This window comes from Rutidosis leptorrhynchoides, chromosome 6, assembly GCF_046630445.1.
Source record: "Rutidosis leptorrhynchoides isolate AG116_Rl617_1_P2 chromosome 6, CSIRO_AGI_Rlap_v1, whole genome shotgun sequence".
In the NCBI taxonomy this organism is placed as follows: Eukaryota; Viridiplantae; Streptophyta; class Magnoliopsida; order Asterales; family Asteraceae; genus Rutidosis; species Rutidosis leptorrhynchoides.
Window position 1 is genome coordinate 27,015,623 of NC_092338.1, and position 15,120 is coordinate 27,030,742.

Here is a 15,120-nt window from a genome sequence, read left to right on the forward strand (position 1 = left end):
CGGTGGTTCTATTATGAAGAAAACCGAAACTGATGCTTACAAAATTATTGATAACACTACTTCCCACTCACATGAGTGGCACCAAGAAAAAGATATCATTAGATCATCTAAAGCAGCTAGAGCCGATTCTAGCCATGACTTAGATTCCATTTCGGCAAAGATAGATGCTTTCGAGAGACGAATGGAAAAGATGACTAAGGATATTCACTCAATACGAATCAGTTGTGAGCAGTGTGGAGGACCACATTTGACAAAAGATTGTCTCAGTATTGAATTAACAATGGAACAAAGAGAGAATATTTCATACATAAACCAAAGGCCTGGAAATAATTATCAGAATAATTATCAACCGCCAAGACCGATTTACAATCAAAACCAGAATTATAACCGAAATATTCCATACAATAACCAACAAGGTCCTAGCAATCAACAAGTATCCAATAATACTTACAATCAGCAAAGACCGAATTTTCAAAACAAACCACCACAACAAACCGATGATAAAAAGCCAAATTTAGAAGAAATGATGACGAAGCTAGTTGAAACTCAAACGCAGTTTTTCACATCTCAAAAACAAACAAATGAACAAAATGCTCAAGCATTTAGAAATCAACAAGCTTCTATTCAAAATCTGGAACAAGAAGTAAGTAACCTAGCAAGGTTAATAGGTGAAAGAAAACCGGGAAGTCTACCTAGTGATATAAATACTAACCCACGAAGTGAAACAGCTAAAGCCATTACCACAAGAAGTGGTACAACACTTAAACCACCTGAAATACCTGTAACTTCTGATGAAACTATTCCTACTCCACAAGAACCACAACCTGATCAAGATAAGGAAAAAGAACCGGTAGTTGAAAAGGTTAATGAAGATAACACAGTTAAGGATAAACCTTATGTTAAACCATACCAACCACCACTTCCTTACCCGAGTAAAATGAAGAAAGAGAAACTTGAAGCCGAGCAATCCAAATTCTTGGATATGTTTAAACAGATAAATGTAAATCTTCCTTTCATTGATGTGATTTCAGGAATACCTAGATATGCTAAATTCTTGAAAGATCTAATCTCAAATAGAAAGAAAATGGAAGAACTCTCGGCTGTTACTATGAATGCTAATTGTTCAGCAGTGCTGTTGAATAAGATACCAGAAAAACTATCTGATCCAGGAAGTTTCACAATTCCATGTTTTCTGGGTAGTCTTAGTTCAATAGAAGCATTGGCAGACTTAGGTGCTAGTATAAATCTAATGCCGTATTCACTATACGCTAAACTAGACCTTGGAGAATTGAAACCAACCAGAATAAGCATACAACTAGCCGATAGATCAATAAAATATCCTAGAGGGATAATGGAGAATATGCTAGTTAAAGTTGGTACTTTAGTATTTCCAGTAGATTTTGTTGTTTTGGACATGGAAGAAGATTCTCAAGTTCCTCTCATATTAGGAAGACCATTCTTAAACACGGCTAAAGCAATGATAGACGTGTTCGGTAAGAAACTGACCCTAAGTATAGAGGATGAGAGTGTTACCTTTTCAGTTGATAGAGCAATGCAACAACCACAATCTGCAGATGATACTTGTTATTATATTTAAACTATAGATGCACATGCAGAATTATTAGAAGAATTTCCAGAATTACAAGGAACAGGAGAATGTTCTTTAGGAGAAGGTAATGAACCAATTGATGAAGCTGAAATGCTAGCTACACTTATAGCTAATGGATATGAACCAACAATAGAAGAAATTCAAATGCTAAAAGAAGAAGACAGATATCGATATAAATCATCGATAGAAGAACCTCCGAAATTAGAGTTAAAGCCACTTCCAAACCATTTGGAATACGCTTATTTACATGGTGAATCTGAATTACCTGTAATAATATCGTCTTCTCTTACTGAAAATGAGAAATCACAACTCATTTCTGTGTTGAAAGCTCATAAACCAGCCATTGCATGGAAGATTCATGATATTAAAGGAATAAGTCCTTCGTATTGCACACATAAAATCCTTATGGAAGAAGGTCATAAAACGTATGTGCAACGCCAACGAAGACTAAATCCTAATATGCAAGATGTAGTTAAAAAAGAGATTATTAAACTGCTAGATGCAGGTTTAATTTATCCAATCTCTGATAGTCCATGGGTAAGCCCAGTTCAATGCGTACCTAAGAAGGGTGGTATGACTGTCATTATAAATGAGAAAAATGAGCTTATTCCTACTAGGACTGTAACAGGATGGCGTGTATGTATTGATTATAGAAAATTAAATGACGCCACCAGAAAAGATCACTTTCCCTTACCTTTTATAGATCAAATGCTGGAAAGATTAGCCGGAAATAGTTACTATTGTTTTCTAGATGGATTTTCCGGATATTTTCAAATTCCAATAGCACCCGAAGATCAAGAGAAAACCACATTCACGTGCCCTTATGGTACTTTTGCTTACAAACGCATGCCATTTGGACTTTGTAACGCCCCTGCAACCTTTCAAAGGTGTATGATGGCGATTTTTCACGACATGATAGAAGAATGCATGGAAGTATTCATGGATGACTTTTCAGTCTTCGGTGATACATTTAAATCATGTCTAGTTAATCTGGAACGAATGCTAATTAGATGCGAAAAATCAAATCTAGTACTTAATTGGGAGAAATGCCATTTCATGGTTAAAGAAGGCATCGTTCTTGGACATAAAATTTCAAAAGAAGGAATTGAAGTGGATAGAGCTAAAGTAGATGTAATTGCTAAACTTCCACATCCCACCAATGTTAGAGGAGTTAGGAGTTTTCTAGGGCATGCCGGTTTTTACCGACGTTTCATAAAAGATTTTTCTAAAATTGCCACTCCTATGAATAAACTCCTAGAAAAGGATGCTCCATTCATCTTTTCAGATGAGTGTATCAAATCTTTTAATATTCTTAAAGAAAAACTCACTAATGCACCGATCATGATAACACCAAATTGGAATCTACCATTTGAACTAATGTGCGATGCAAGTGATTTTGCAATGGGAGCCGTTTTAGGACAAAGGATTGAAAAACGATTTCAACCTATATATTATGCTAGTAAGACGTTACAAGGAGCACAAACGAACTATACAACTACTGAAAAAGAACTCCTTGCTATTGTCTTTGCTTTTGACAAATTTCGATCATATCTCGTTCTAGCAAAAACGGTGGTCTATACCGACCATTCTGCTCTTAGATACCTATTTTCAAAACAAGATGCTAAACCAAGACTAATCCGTTGGATCTTACTCTTACAAGAGTTTGATATTGAAATCCGAGATAAAAGAGGAGCAGAAAATCTCGCCGCTGATCATCTTTCTCGTCTTGAAAATCCCGAATTAGAAGTTCTAAATGAATCGGCCATACAAGACAACTTTCCTGATGAATATCTATTGAAGATAGATTATAAAGAAATCCCATGGTTTGCAGACTATGCAAACTACTTAGTTTGTGGATTCCTTGAAAAAGGATTATCGTACCAAAGACGAAAGAAATTCTTCAGTGATATAAAACACTATTTCTGGGAAGATCCACATTTGTTTAAAAGTTGTCCCGATGGAATAATACGCCGATGTGTATTTGGAGATGAAGCTAGTAAAATTTTAAACCATTGTCACACAGGACCAACAGGAGGGCATTATGGGCCTCAACTAACAGCAAGAAAAGTTTATGAAGCTGGATTCTATTGGCCTACAATTTACAAAGACGCACACCTTCTTTGCAAATCCTGTGATGCATGTCAAAGGGCCGGAAGAATAAGTCAACGTGATGAAATGCCACAAAATGTCATCCAAGTATGTGAAGTATTTGACATTTGGGGTATTGACTTTATGGGTCCATTTCCAAAATCTCATAATAATCTATATATACTCGTAGCCATTGATTATGTATCTAAATGGGCGGAAGCACAAGCTCTCCCAACTAACGATGCACGAGTTGTAGTCAACTTTTTAAAACGTCTTTTTGCAAGGTTTGGAACACCGAAAGCTTTAATAAGTGATCGGGGTACTCATTTCTGTAATAATCAACTTGAGAAAGTTCTTAAAAGATATGGAGTAACTCATAAAATCTCCACCGCATATCATCCACAAACAAGTGGACAAGTTGAAAATACCAACCGAGCTTTAAAACGTATTCTAGAGAAAACCGTAGGATCAAATCCAAAGGAATGGTCCATTAAATTGGAGGATGCACTCTGGGCTTTTAGAACAGCCTACAAAACTCCAATTGGAACCACACCTTTTAGACTTGTTTATGGAAAAGCATGTCATCTTCCAGTAGAAATTGAACACAAAGCATTTTGGGCTTTGAAGACATGTAATCTTGATTTACATGAAGCCGGACGTCTACGATTAAGTCAACTAAACGAATTAGAAGAATTAAGACATGAAGCATACGATAATTCGTTAATCTATAAAGAAAGAACGAAGAAATGGCATGATAAAAGAATCAGAAGTTCAAAAGAATTTAAAGAAGGAGACAGAGTTCTTCTTTTCAATTCACGATTCAAGCTATTTCCTGGAAAATTGAAATCAAGATGGTCTGGACCATTCATAGTAAAAAGAGTTTTCCCATACGGAACGATAGAATTGATAAATTCAAATGGGATTGAATTTAAAGTTAATGGTCACAGAGTTAAACATTACATACAGGGTCCGATGGAAGTCGACAACGAAGTTAATCACAATTTCGACACCACAGCTAACTAAGTGTGGGGAGAATCAAGTCTTTAAAGGATAATATGTATTTCTGTTAGAGTTAGATTGTCTGTTTTCGTGTAGTTCTCGAAAATGGAACCCGAATGGTCTTTCCCTAGCAGACCCTAAAGAACTAGTCTTCTCCCCCCATTCTGAATTTTTATTTTTTTTTAGGTTTTTACGAAATGAAGACTGCCTGTGAACTAAACCATGGTCTAATGCTACACGCTTTGATCACTAAACGTAATAATGACATACTACCGAGCGAATTAGTATCAGTAATCAGAGAAAGAATGGACGGAGTTAGAAAAGGATCCAGATGCGAAGATAATAAGTTACAATTTGGTAAAGGAAAATCAAAATCCGCAGCGAAAAGAAGAGCACGACACCTAGAAAGATGTCACAAATGCGGAAAATGGTCACATGGAGGTAAATGTTCAAATAATCAAACCTATTCAAATACCGAATTTGTTACTTTATGCAGAGACGGACCGTTCATATGTTTAGAAGAAAAGACAATGAATGCTCGAGGTTACGCCTATGCAGCCATGGAAAACCAATTAAACCGACTATCTTATGAATATAATAGATCATATAACTAAGAAATCTATTTCACAGGTATGTCTGTACAGTTTTTATTTTTATTTTTATTTTTAACCTTTTGATAATAAACGCTAATTTGTTCGCTAAAAAGTATTAAATTGGTATTAAATAAAATTAGGTTTGGCGACCGAAATTATTGATATCGTTCAAAAATTTATTACATCACTGCGAAATTTAACGTTTATTCTTAAGGTATAAATATCTTTAATCAATCAACCCAAAATATTTCAAAAATTCGTCATGAGTTAAATTAGGTCTTGGAACCGAAAAGAGGGGCGCATATTTTTGATAATATTTGATTGATTAAAGTGGGATAAAAAGACAAAAAGATTTTTAAATTTATTTTTACCATGTTTTTAAAATTAATATTTAAATCTTAAGTTAATATTGTAAACTTTATAAAAACAATATATTTAAAATTGTAAATATTTGAAAAATTAATATAAGTTTGATATGAATTTATGAATTTTTAAAATTAAGTTTGGTGTGAATTTTTAAAATATAAATTTTTAAATTTATGAATTTTTAAATTAAGTTTGGTGTGAATTTTTAATTTTATATTTAAGTTGTGTAAACAAAAATTTACTTTATCTCATTAAGTTAAGAATATGATTTTTAAAATTCGTCGTAAGTTGAAGACTAGGTCTTTGAACCGAAATTGCTTTACCCGAGGGAGGGACGAGAACTTTTATTATCATTATTTTTAATCTTATTGATTTAAAGTATGCCAAAAAAATTAAAAAAAAAAAAAAAAAAAAAAATACCTGGAATTTAACCCCATGCGAGTCGCATGGGGATGGGCATGAAACCATGCGACTCGCATGGCTAATAAAAACTGGCCAGGATCAAAATTCCAGCCGAGCTGCTCTTTTTCACAACACACATACACAAACACGAACTTACTCCAAAACCCTCTCAAAAATTCATCATTTTTCACCAAATTTCTTGCAAAACTTCACAATAATCATGCCTAGATTCAGTAGTCTCAACCCCTTCAGGAGAAAGAGAGCCGATACTGGAGGTTCAGGAGCATCATCGTCCAGGCAACCAGAGCCCGAACCGGAAATGTTTCATGAACAAGAACAACATATGCAACAAGAAGAAGAAGAACAGGAGGAGCAACATATTCCATATCACGATCAAGATCAATTATTCATGAATCAGTTTCGTCAATTCGCTCCACATCAAAGGATTCTGAGCTTAGACATTAATGAAGATCAGTTACACCCAAATCTGAGATTTGATCGATGTTGGATAGAGTATCCAGATTATCAAAAGAACATGCACATTCTCTACTTTAAGGTTGTTGAAATGCCAAGGGCAATTGACTGGGTACCTTTGGAAACAGTTAACCTTGCCGAACCGATTCGGGAATTATTGGTGCAAAGGTATGGTAATTCTCAGTTTAACGATTGGATGCGCCTATTTTCCATTCGTAGAACCATATATAGGGAATGGTGTATAGAATTACTTAGTACTATTAAGTTAAACAGTGATGTTAGGAGGATAGATGATAGAAGCTTTATTAGATTTCTGTTAGGTGGACGCATGTACAGAATGTCCATGATAGATTTAGCCAGGGCCTTACAGATTTACACCCCTGCTGAACTTTTGAGCCCCGACTGTAATAGCCTGATTGCCCAAGGAGAAATGGTAGATAGGGAATTTGATATTAACGCCATCTGGAGGCGTATGTCCCACTTTAATGAATTTCACGCCAGTGGAAATCATACATACTTAGATATAGACAGAGCTGAACTCCGGGTGATTCATAGATTCTTAGCAAACACAATTACACAAAGGGGAAGAAATAAGGAGAAATTGACCGTAAACGATTTGTTCTACCTCAAGTGTATTAGAGACCCGAGGAGTTTCGTTAACATTCCCTATTGTGTTGGTTATTATCTCGCTAATGTAGTTTCGGGGATGAAATCGGGGAGTATTATAGGTGGTGGTATTTTCATTACTCTCATTGGAGAGTATTTAGGTGTAGATAAGCACCAAGGGGGTCCAATGAACGAAATAGAGGACGGAGGTGAAACTATAAGTTCAAACCTTTATCACGGTGCAAGGGTATTATTGATGAGACGTGGTCGGGTATATCGATACGAGGGACCTCAGCGACAGGTAGAAAGAGGTTCGGATGATGAAATGGAAGAGGCGAACAACATTATAGGAGTTGTTCGGGAGACTGCTCTTGATTTAGGCGTTCGTATGGAGGATGAATACATGACGAACTATGATAGGCATATGCAGTACGAGGCATGGCAACGTCGGAATGACTACGAGCATTCCCGGCAACGAGAGCATGGCCGATGGGATTATCATCAGCGCCAAATTATAAGCCAGTTGCAGCCTGGCGAGATGTATTATCCGACCCGACCCGCATACTATCCCGCACATCAGCCAGAAATGAGACCACCCTATGATTCATATGATTATGACGCAGCATACCAGTTCACCTATAATCAGCCATGGAACCTTGACGCGAACATGAATTGGGATCCCTATCCTAATTATCCTCCTAACCCACCTCCTGATCAGTAGAGATAAGTTGGTAATTTTTATTTTTATTTTAAACACTTAACATTTTATTACGTTTATGTAATGTTTGATATTTTATTATTATTGTGTTCTAATATTTTTCTTATAGTTTGAAAGTGGGATGCCAAAGTTCCATTTCAAATTGCATGTATGATTATATTTGTATTGTATGTATTCTATTTTATGCACAAAACAGGGTAAAACAACGCGTTTTCAAAGACTGGCATTAAGTTCAGCAAAAGCAAGTAATTTTGACGACAATGATGCAAAATATATGTGAAATAACAACAAGACGGAATGAACAAATGACGTGCACCATTTATCATTCAGCAAACAAACGCCAATATATTTGGAAACTTTGGTAAAAATTTAATCATTTTCACACTAATCACCCTCAATAATTTAAATTGTTACTGATTTCTTGCAAATGAGGGCATTGCAAGATCTTAAGTGTGGGAAGGGGTTAAATTCTTTCGGATTTTAAAAATTTTATATTAAACACTTGGTTACCATTAAAAATACTAGTAAAGCAGTAGTTGTATTAGAATCTAGTGCTCTCTGATAAAAAAGAACAGCCCTAGTCTTATATACTGACTACCCAATTCTAGTAAAATTTTTCAAAATTTTCAATTAAATGAATTCAAAATCATGTTTATACATATTTATGAACGATAAAACTAGGTTTTAACACCGAAATTATTGTTACCTCGGAAAGGACATAAATTGAGAAACAAACTAAAATGTTAAAATTCATTTAAAATGGAATAGAGGACGATAAAAAGAAAAATAAAAAGCCAAGTGTGGAAAAATTTACCAAGTTATCTTAAACATATGTCACATATATCTGTAACAAATAACTGAAAATACTTTTGCTTTGAACTAAACTAAACTGTTTTACCCGATGAAAGAAAAGAAGAGATGGATCTACACGATGAATCAATTCCATCATTAAAAGGAAGTAAAGTCTTCCGAAAAAGACACGCGTTTCTTGATTTAGGTCATGAAGTTGTCGTCCAGACCAGCTGTAGGTTGACGAAAAATCTAGAAAAGTCATCACTAAAATCAGCTGGAAATCCACGGACCTCAGCATTAAACAGGGTCGCCAAGTGGTCAGATTTATCCTAACCATGAGAAGGATTTATCTCGTACAATGGGGAGGCACCGTGCAAATTAGCTGGATAAGACTAATGAATCAGATCCCCAGAAAGGATAATCTCCTTAAAGATTAAAAATCAGCTTTTAAGCCTGATATTACTCAATCCTTGAGATTGACCTTAAAGATTGAGAATTCAAAACTCATGGAATTCAATGATATCTAAACTCGAGCTTGAACGAGAAAATATTTTGATCAAAAATACAAACCGATTTGTTTTCTGAAAACCCTATTTTCAATGCGTTCATTACCATTGAACGTAAAATCCTAGGAATTCACCTGGAATTCACTAGGTCACCTGAACTAAATCAGGTGTCAACCGTAAGAACGGTGGTTGCATAACATGGTCAAAGACAGGACTTTGTGCCAAACCGACAAATTATAAGGGTGAGCTTTACTATTGCTCCTACCAAGGATAGTAATTGCGTCCGACACGTTATAGACCATAATCAAAAGCATGTCACGGGACATTGCCTTAACAGTTGCTTGTTCAACGCTTTCCTTTACAACCGGACGGTAGTTTGCCGAAAGGTAATATACGGAACAAGTAAACTGGACGTGTTGCTTTCCAAATACAAGGTTAGCAAGTGGGTGACACAAAACAGTAAGTTTTGAGCTAAAATTTTCAAATCTAAAACCCACCAAACCCACACAAAAAAAAAAAAAAAATATATATATTTTGCAAACACCGGTAAAGGGTTATTCCGGAAAACTTATCTAGGGTAAAAAAAAAAAAAAAAAAAAAAAAACTAGATTTCAAAAGATCAAATGTTTTCATAAAGATCCAATTTCCTTAATGGGTCTAAATTTTTATAGTCATGTGGGACTGTAAACCATATCGTTACTACCATTGTCTATATCGCCGTATAGAAATCACTGATGTACAAAGAGTGAAGAATAAAGAAGTGATTCTAGTATTTCAAGACGATATTGCTTGAGGACAAGCAACGCTCAAGTGTGGGAATATTTGATAATGCTAAAAACGAACATATATTTCATAGCATTATTCCTCAAGAAAGACAAGCTTTTAGTTGCAATTGTTCTATTTACAAGTGATATTCGTTTAAATAATAAAAGGTGAAGACAAAAGACAGATTCGACGAATTGAAGACGCAAACGACCAAAGAGCTAAAAAGTACAAGATACAACTAAAAAGGTTCAAAATATTGATGAGGAACGTCTCAAAATGACAAGAGTACAAGTTACAAGACGCAAAGTACACGATATAAAATAATACGCGAAGACGTCCGAAAATCCGGAACCGGGACCTGAGCCAAGAAGAAACGCCCGACGCAACGGACCAAAAATATCTAGTCTACTATGCACAAGAATATAATATAATATATATATAATTATATATAATTATATATTATATTATATATTATTATTATATTACGTCGGCAAGAAGAAAACAAATCAATTTGGCTGGATCCAGGGTGGCCATGCGACTCGCATGGCCAGAGGCACAAATCCATGCGAGTCGCATGGAGTGAAAATGTTGGTCAGGTCCTATATAAAGCCAGTTTTCTGCCGAGTTTGATACACATAATTTTAATCTCTCTCAATATATACGATATATATATATATAATTTATATTTTAATTTTAATTGTAATTATAATTCTAATAATAAGGGTATGTTAGCGAATGTTGTAAGGGTGTAAGTCGAAATTCTGTCCGTGTAACGCTACGCTATTTTTAATCATTGTAAGTTATGTTCAACCTTTTTATATTAATGTCTCGTAGCTAAGTTATTATTATGCTTATTTAAAACGAAGTAATCATGATGTTGGGCTAATTACTAAAATTGGGTAATTGGGCTTTGTACCATAATTGGGGTTTGGACAAAAGAACGACACTTGTGGAAATTAGACTATGGGCTATTAATGGGCTTTATATTTGTTTAACTAAATGAAAGTTTGTTAATGTTAATATAAAGATTTACAATTGGGCGTCCCTATAAATTACCATATACACTCGATCGGACACGATGGGCGGGGTATTTATATGTACGAATAATCGTTCATTTAACCGGACACGGGAATGGATTAATAGCCACTAGAATAATTAAAACAGGGGTGAAATTACATTCAAGGGTAATTGGTGTAATTGTTAACAAAGTAGTAAAACCTTGGTTTACACGCAGTCGATAACCTGGTGTATTCATCAAACAAAGTATTAAAACCTTGTTACAATTCGAATCCCCAATTAGTTGGAATATTTAACTTCGGGTATAATAATAATTTGACAAGGACACTTGCAATTTATATTTATGACTGATGGACTGTTATGGACAAAAACCAGACGGACATATTAAATAATCCAGGACAAAGGACAATTAACCCATGGGCATAAAACTAAAATCAACACGTCAAACATCATGATTACGGAAGTTTAAATAAGCATAATTCTTTTATTTCATATTTAATTTCCTTTATTTTATATTTAATTGCACTTCTAATTATCGCACTTTTATTTATTGTTATTTTATTTTATCGCACTTTTAATTATCGTACTTTTTAATTATCGCAATTTTATTTTATCGCATTTTTATTATTCGCAATTTCATTATCGTTATTTACTTTACGCTTTAATTTTAGTCTTGTATTTATATTTTACATTAGGTTTTAACTGCGACTAAAGTTTTAAAATCGACAAACCGGTCATTAAACGGTAAAAACCCCCCTTTATAACAATAATATTGCTTATATATATATTTGTATTTTTATAAAAGTAAACTAATATAGCGTTGAGCTTTGTTCAAAGATTTCCCTGTGGAACGAACCGGACTTACTAAAAACTACACTACTGTACGATTAGGTACACTGCCTATAAGTGTTGTAGCAAGGTTTAAGTATATCCATTCTATAAATAAATAAATATCTTGTGTAAAATTGTATCGTATTTAATAGTTTTTCCTAGTAAAATAATAACTATTTTATATACACCTCGCATAACATCAGGTATTTAGCTAATAATTTAGAGTACGAAATTACACATCACCCGGTATGGTGCTTGTAGCACCTCTTGCACTGTGGTAGAGTACCCTTGTAGTTGGGGTTTGAGCCAGTGTTTGGGTTGGGGTTCCTCCCATCGTTGTGCCTCTTTGTGGGGGGTTTGATCATAGGCTCTCCCCTTGTTGTTGTCCCACTTACGCTTATCACTACTACCCGCTTCGGATTTTGCCTTCTCCGGTTCATCGCTGATAATTTGGTTCATTAAGGTGTGCGCCATGCGCATTGCTTCCAGGACATTTGGTGGCTTAGATGAGGTGACATTTCCCTTAATGGACTTAGAAAGTCCCCACAAGTACCTTTCCATGCGCTTAAACTCCGGGGTAACCATGGTAGGACACATCAGGGCTAATTCCAGATACCTACGATTATAACCATCGAGATCGTTTCCCACAACCTTCAACTGCCCAAACTCAATCTCCATTTTCTGGATCTCTGTTCGGGGACAGTACTCTTCAATCATGGCCCCCTTGAATTCTTCTCACGGCGTAGCATACGCCTCATCAATACCCTTTGCTTGAGCCAGTGTGTTCCACCAGGTTAGTGCGCCGTCTGACCTCGTACACGAGGCATACTTGGTTTTGTCCGTCTCTGAGCAGTTACTAACACGGAACACAGTTTCTAATTTCTCAAACCACCTAGTGAGACCAACCGGCCCCTCAGTACCACTAAAGTTGTGGCGCTTGCAGCTTTGAAACTCTTTGTATGTGCACCCATTACGAATGGGTTGGTTAACTAGTGGAGGTTGGGGGTTCCTTTTCGCTAAAGCTACGGCCACACGTTCAGCGATCATTTCCTCGATCTATGTTGCGGTTGGCGTTGATCTTCCGTTGGCCATTGATGTTCTAAACAAAAATTTTGACTCAAGTCAAAATCCAGTTTTCAAATAATAGTAATACAGTATATGGTAACCAACATGGAATCAACACATCACATGTTAACTAAGTAACGCAAATAGATTCAGATACTACAAAATCATCATACAGTAATGTAAATAGAACATTGTGCAAGAATTTAAACAACACAAAGTTCCATTCATTAATAATAAGTTGCATACATCCGCATACGTTCGTACAGTACATAAGTAATACATGAAACTACAAATGAGATTACATAATGAAATCTAATATAAATTTCCTATGGTGATGGTGGGTGTAGGATGTCCATTACGTGGGACATCTGGTCCTCGAGCTCAGTGACCCGAGCACGGAGGATCTCCACTTCCCTCGTCAGTTCCTCGACAGAGGGAGATGGTGGGGCAGGCGGTGCAGTCGGTACAGGTGGTGCTGGTGGTGCAGATGGTCCTGATCCAGAAGTAGATGGTGCATAGCGGTAAGGCTTACGGATGAAGGGATCAGCAGGATACGGCACAAGCCGCTTACGGGTGGTAACTCTAGTCCTCAATCCATGTGCGTTAGCGGACGATCTCCCTCCGTTAACCCCAGGAATAACAGTACCGTCGAAACGATACCGCTTCTTCGGTGGGGTAGAGGGTGGCTGCACGGGTGCTTCCTCGGGATCCTCGTCGGAATCCTCGTCACTGGAGTCATTAGAGGATGAGTCATCGGAATCATCTGGGGGTGGCTGCACGGGTGGCTCTGCTAGGCCGACTATCATCAGTCGGTATCTGAAAGGCGGGATCGGCACGAGACGTCCATCAGGAAGGCGTCGGCACCAATGGTTATGCTCATTACGGACCGGACCTTCCCCAAGTTCCGCGGGAATCACAGCACCACCGGGATGGTGCTGTGGTTCCGTGAGTCCTAGGACAAGTGGAGCTGGAATCTCCTGTAGGTCCTCGGCTCCATCTGAGGTGACCACTGGGTCGGGTGCATGGCTACTGGCTCCAGAGGATGAAGCGCCTGAGTCACTGGAGGGTGTCGATGACGGGATCTGAGAATCGGCAACAATGGCAGGCGAGGTGGCGGATGAGTCTGAGTCGCTCTCCAAAATGATAACAGGTGGAATATCCGACATCTGAACAAGGAAAAATAACTTTTTCCATGTCAGTAAGTCATAAAGCAAGCACGTATTAGGCAAAGTAACTACGACAGTCTAGATCATGTATAGCGGTAAATAGCATGACAATAATAACGAATCGTACAGAAGTAGCATGCAATCGAAAGTAGATAGTATCATGCAGTAGTGAAAACAAGTAGCAGTGTATAACATATAGCAGTAAAAGCAAGCAGCAACATGCATTAAGTTCCGCAGAAACAAGTAAACTAGCAAATTGTAGATTAGTCCTATTAGTGAATCCTACTCGGTCCGGTCTAGACTCACTAATGCAACCTAATTCTCTACAACCAATGCTCTGATACCAAATGTGATGCCCCGTACAAAACCATCGTGTACGAATCATCAACAACAGGATCATTACAAGGTCAAATACTATATGCGGTTTCAAAATAAGTTTGCATTCATATTAAAAGGTGACGTCATAACCAACGTCATATGTTTAACAACCAAAAGTATGCTTCTACGAATAGCAAGCAATGATAGTACGTGACCCATAGGTCGTTACAAATACATCATTTTAAAAGTAATATAGTTTGAATGCAAATTAAACGTTTCATGCGGTGACATCTCTAATAAGCACATCGGGTGTCTACAAAGCATGACTAGTACAGTGGAAGTAAGCAAACCTTAAGCACCTGAGAAAAACATGCTTAAAAACGTCAACACAAAGGTTGGTGAGCTATAGTTTAAGTATAACAGTAATGTAAGGTAGGCCACGAGATTTCAGTGCTTCAACAGCGTTTCAAAACAGTATGAAAAGTATATGTATAACCGTGGGCACTTGGTAACTAACTTAACATTTATCACCCCTTAAAAGTACACTTGGCGAGTGCGTATGTTTACGAAGTATTAAACACCCATTAAATGCTAGTGCTACTAGCCCGAGTGGGGATGTCAAACCCTATGGATCCATATCTAAGATTCGCGTTCACCGGTTCAAAGACCAATGACTAAACGTTACCGAGCTAAGGGGAAAGTTTATGCCATTGTATAACCCACACATATATAAAGTTTAAGTACTCGTTCCTAGTATGTAAAACGTAAAATGCGCATGTATTCTCAGTTCCCAAAATAGTTAAAG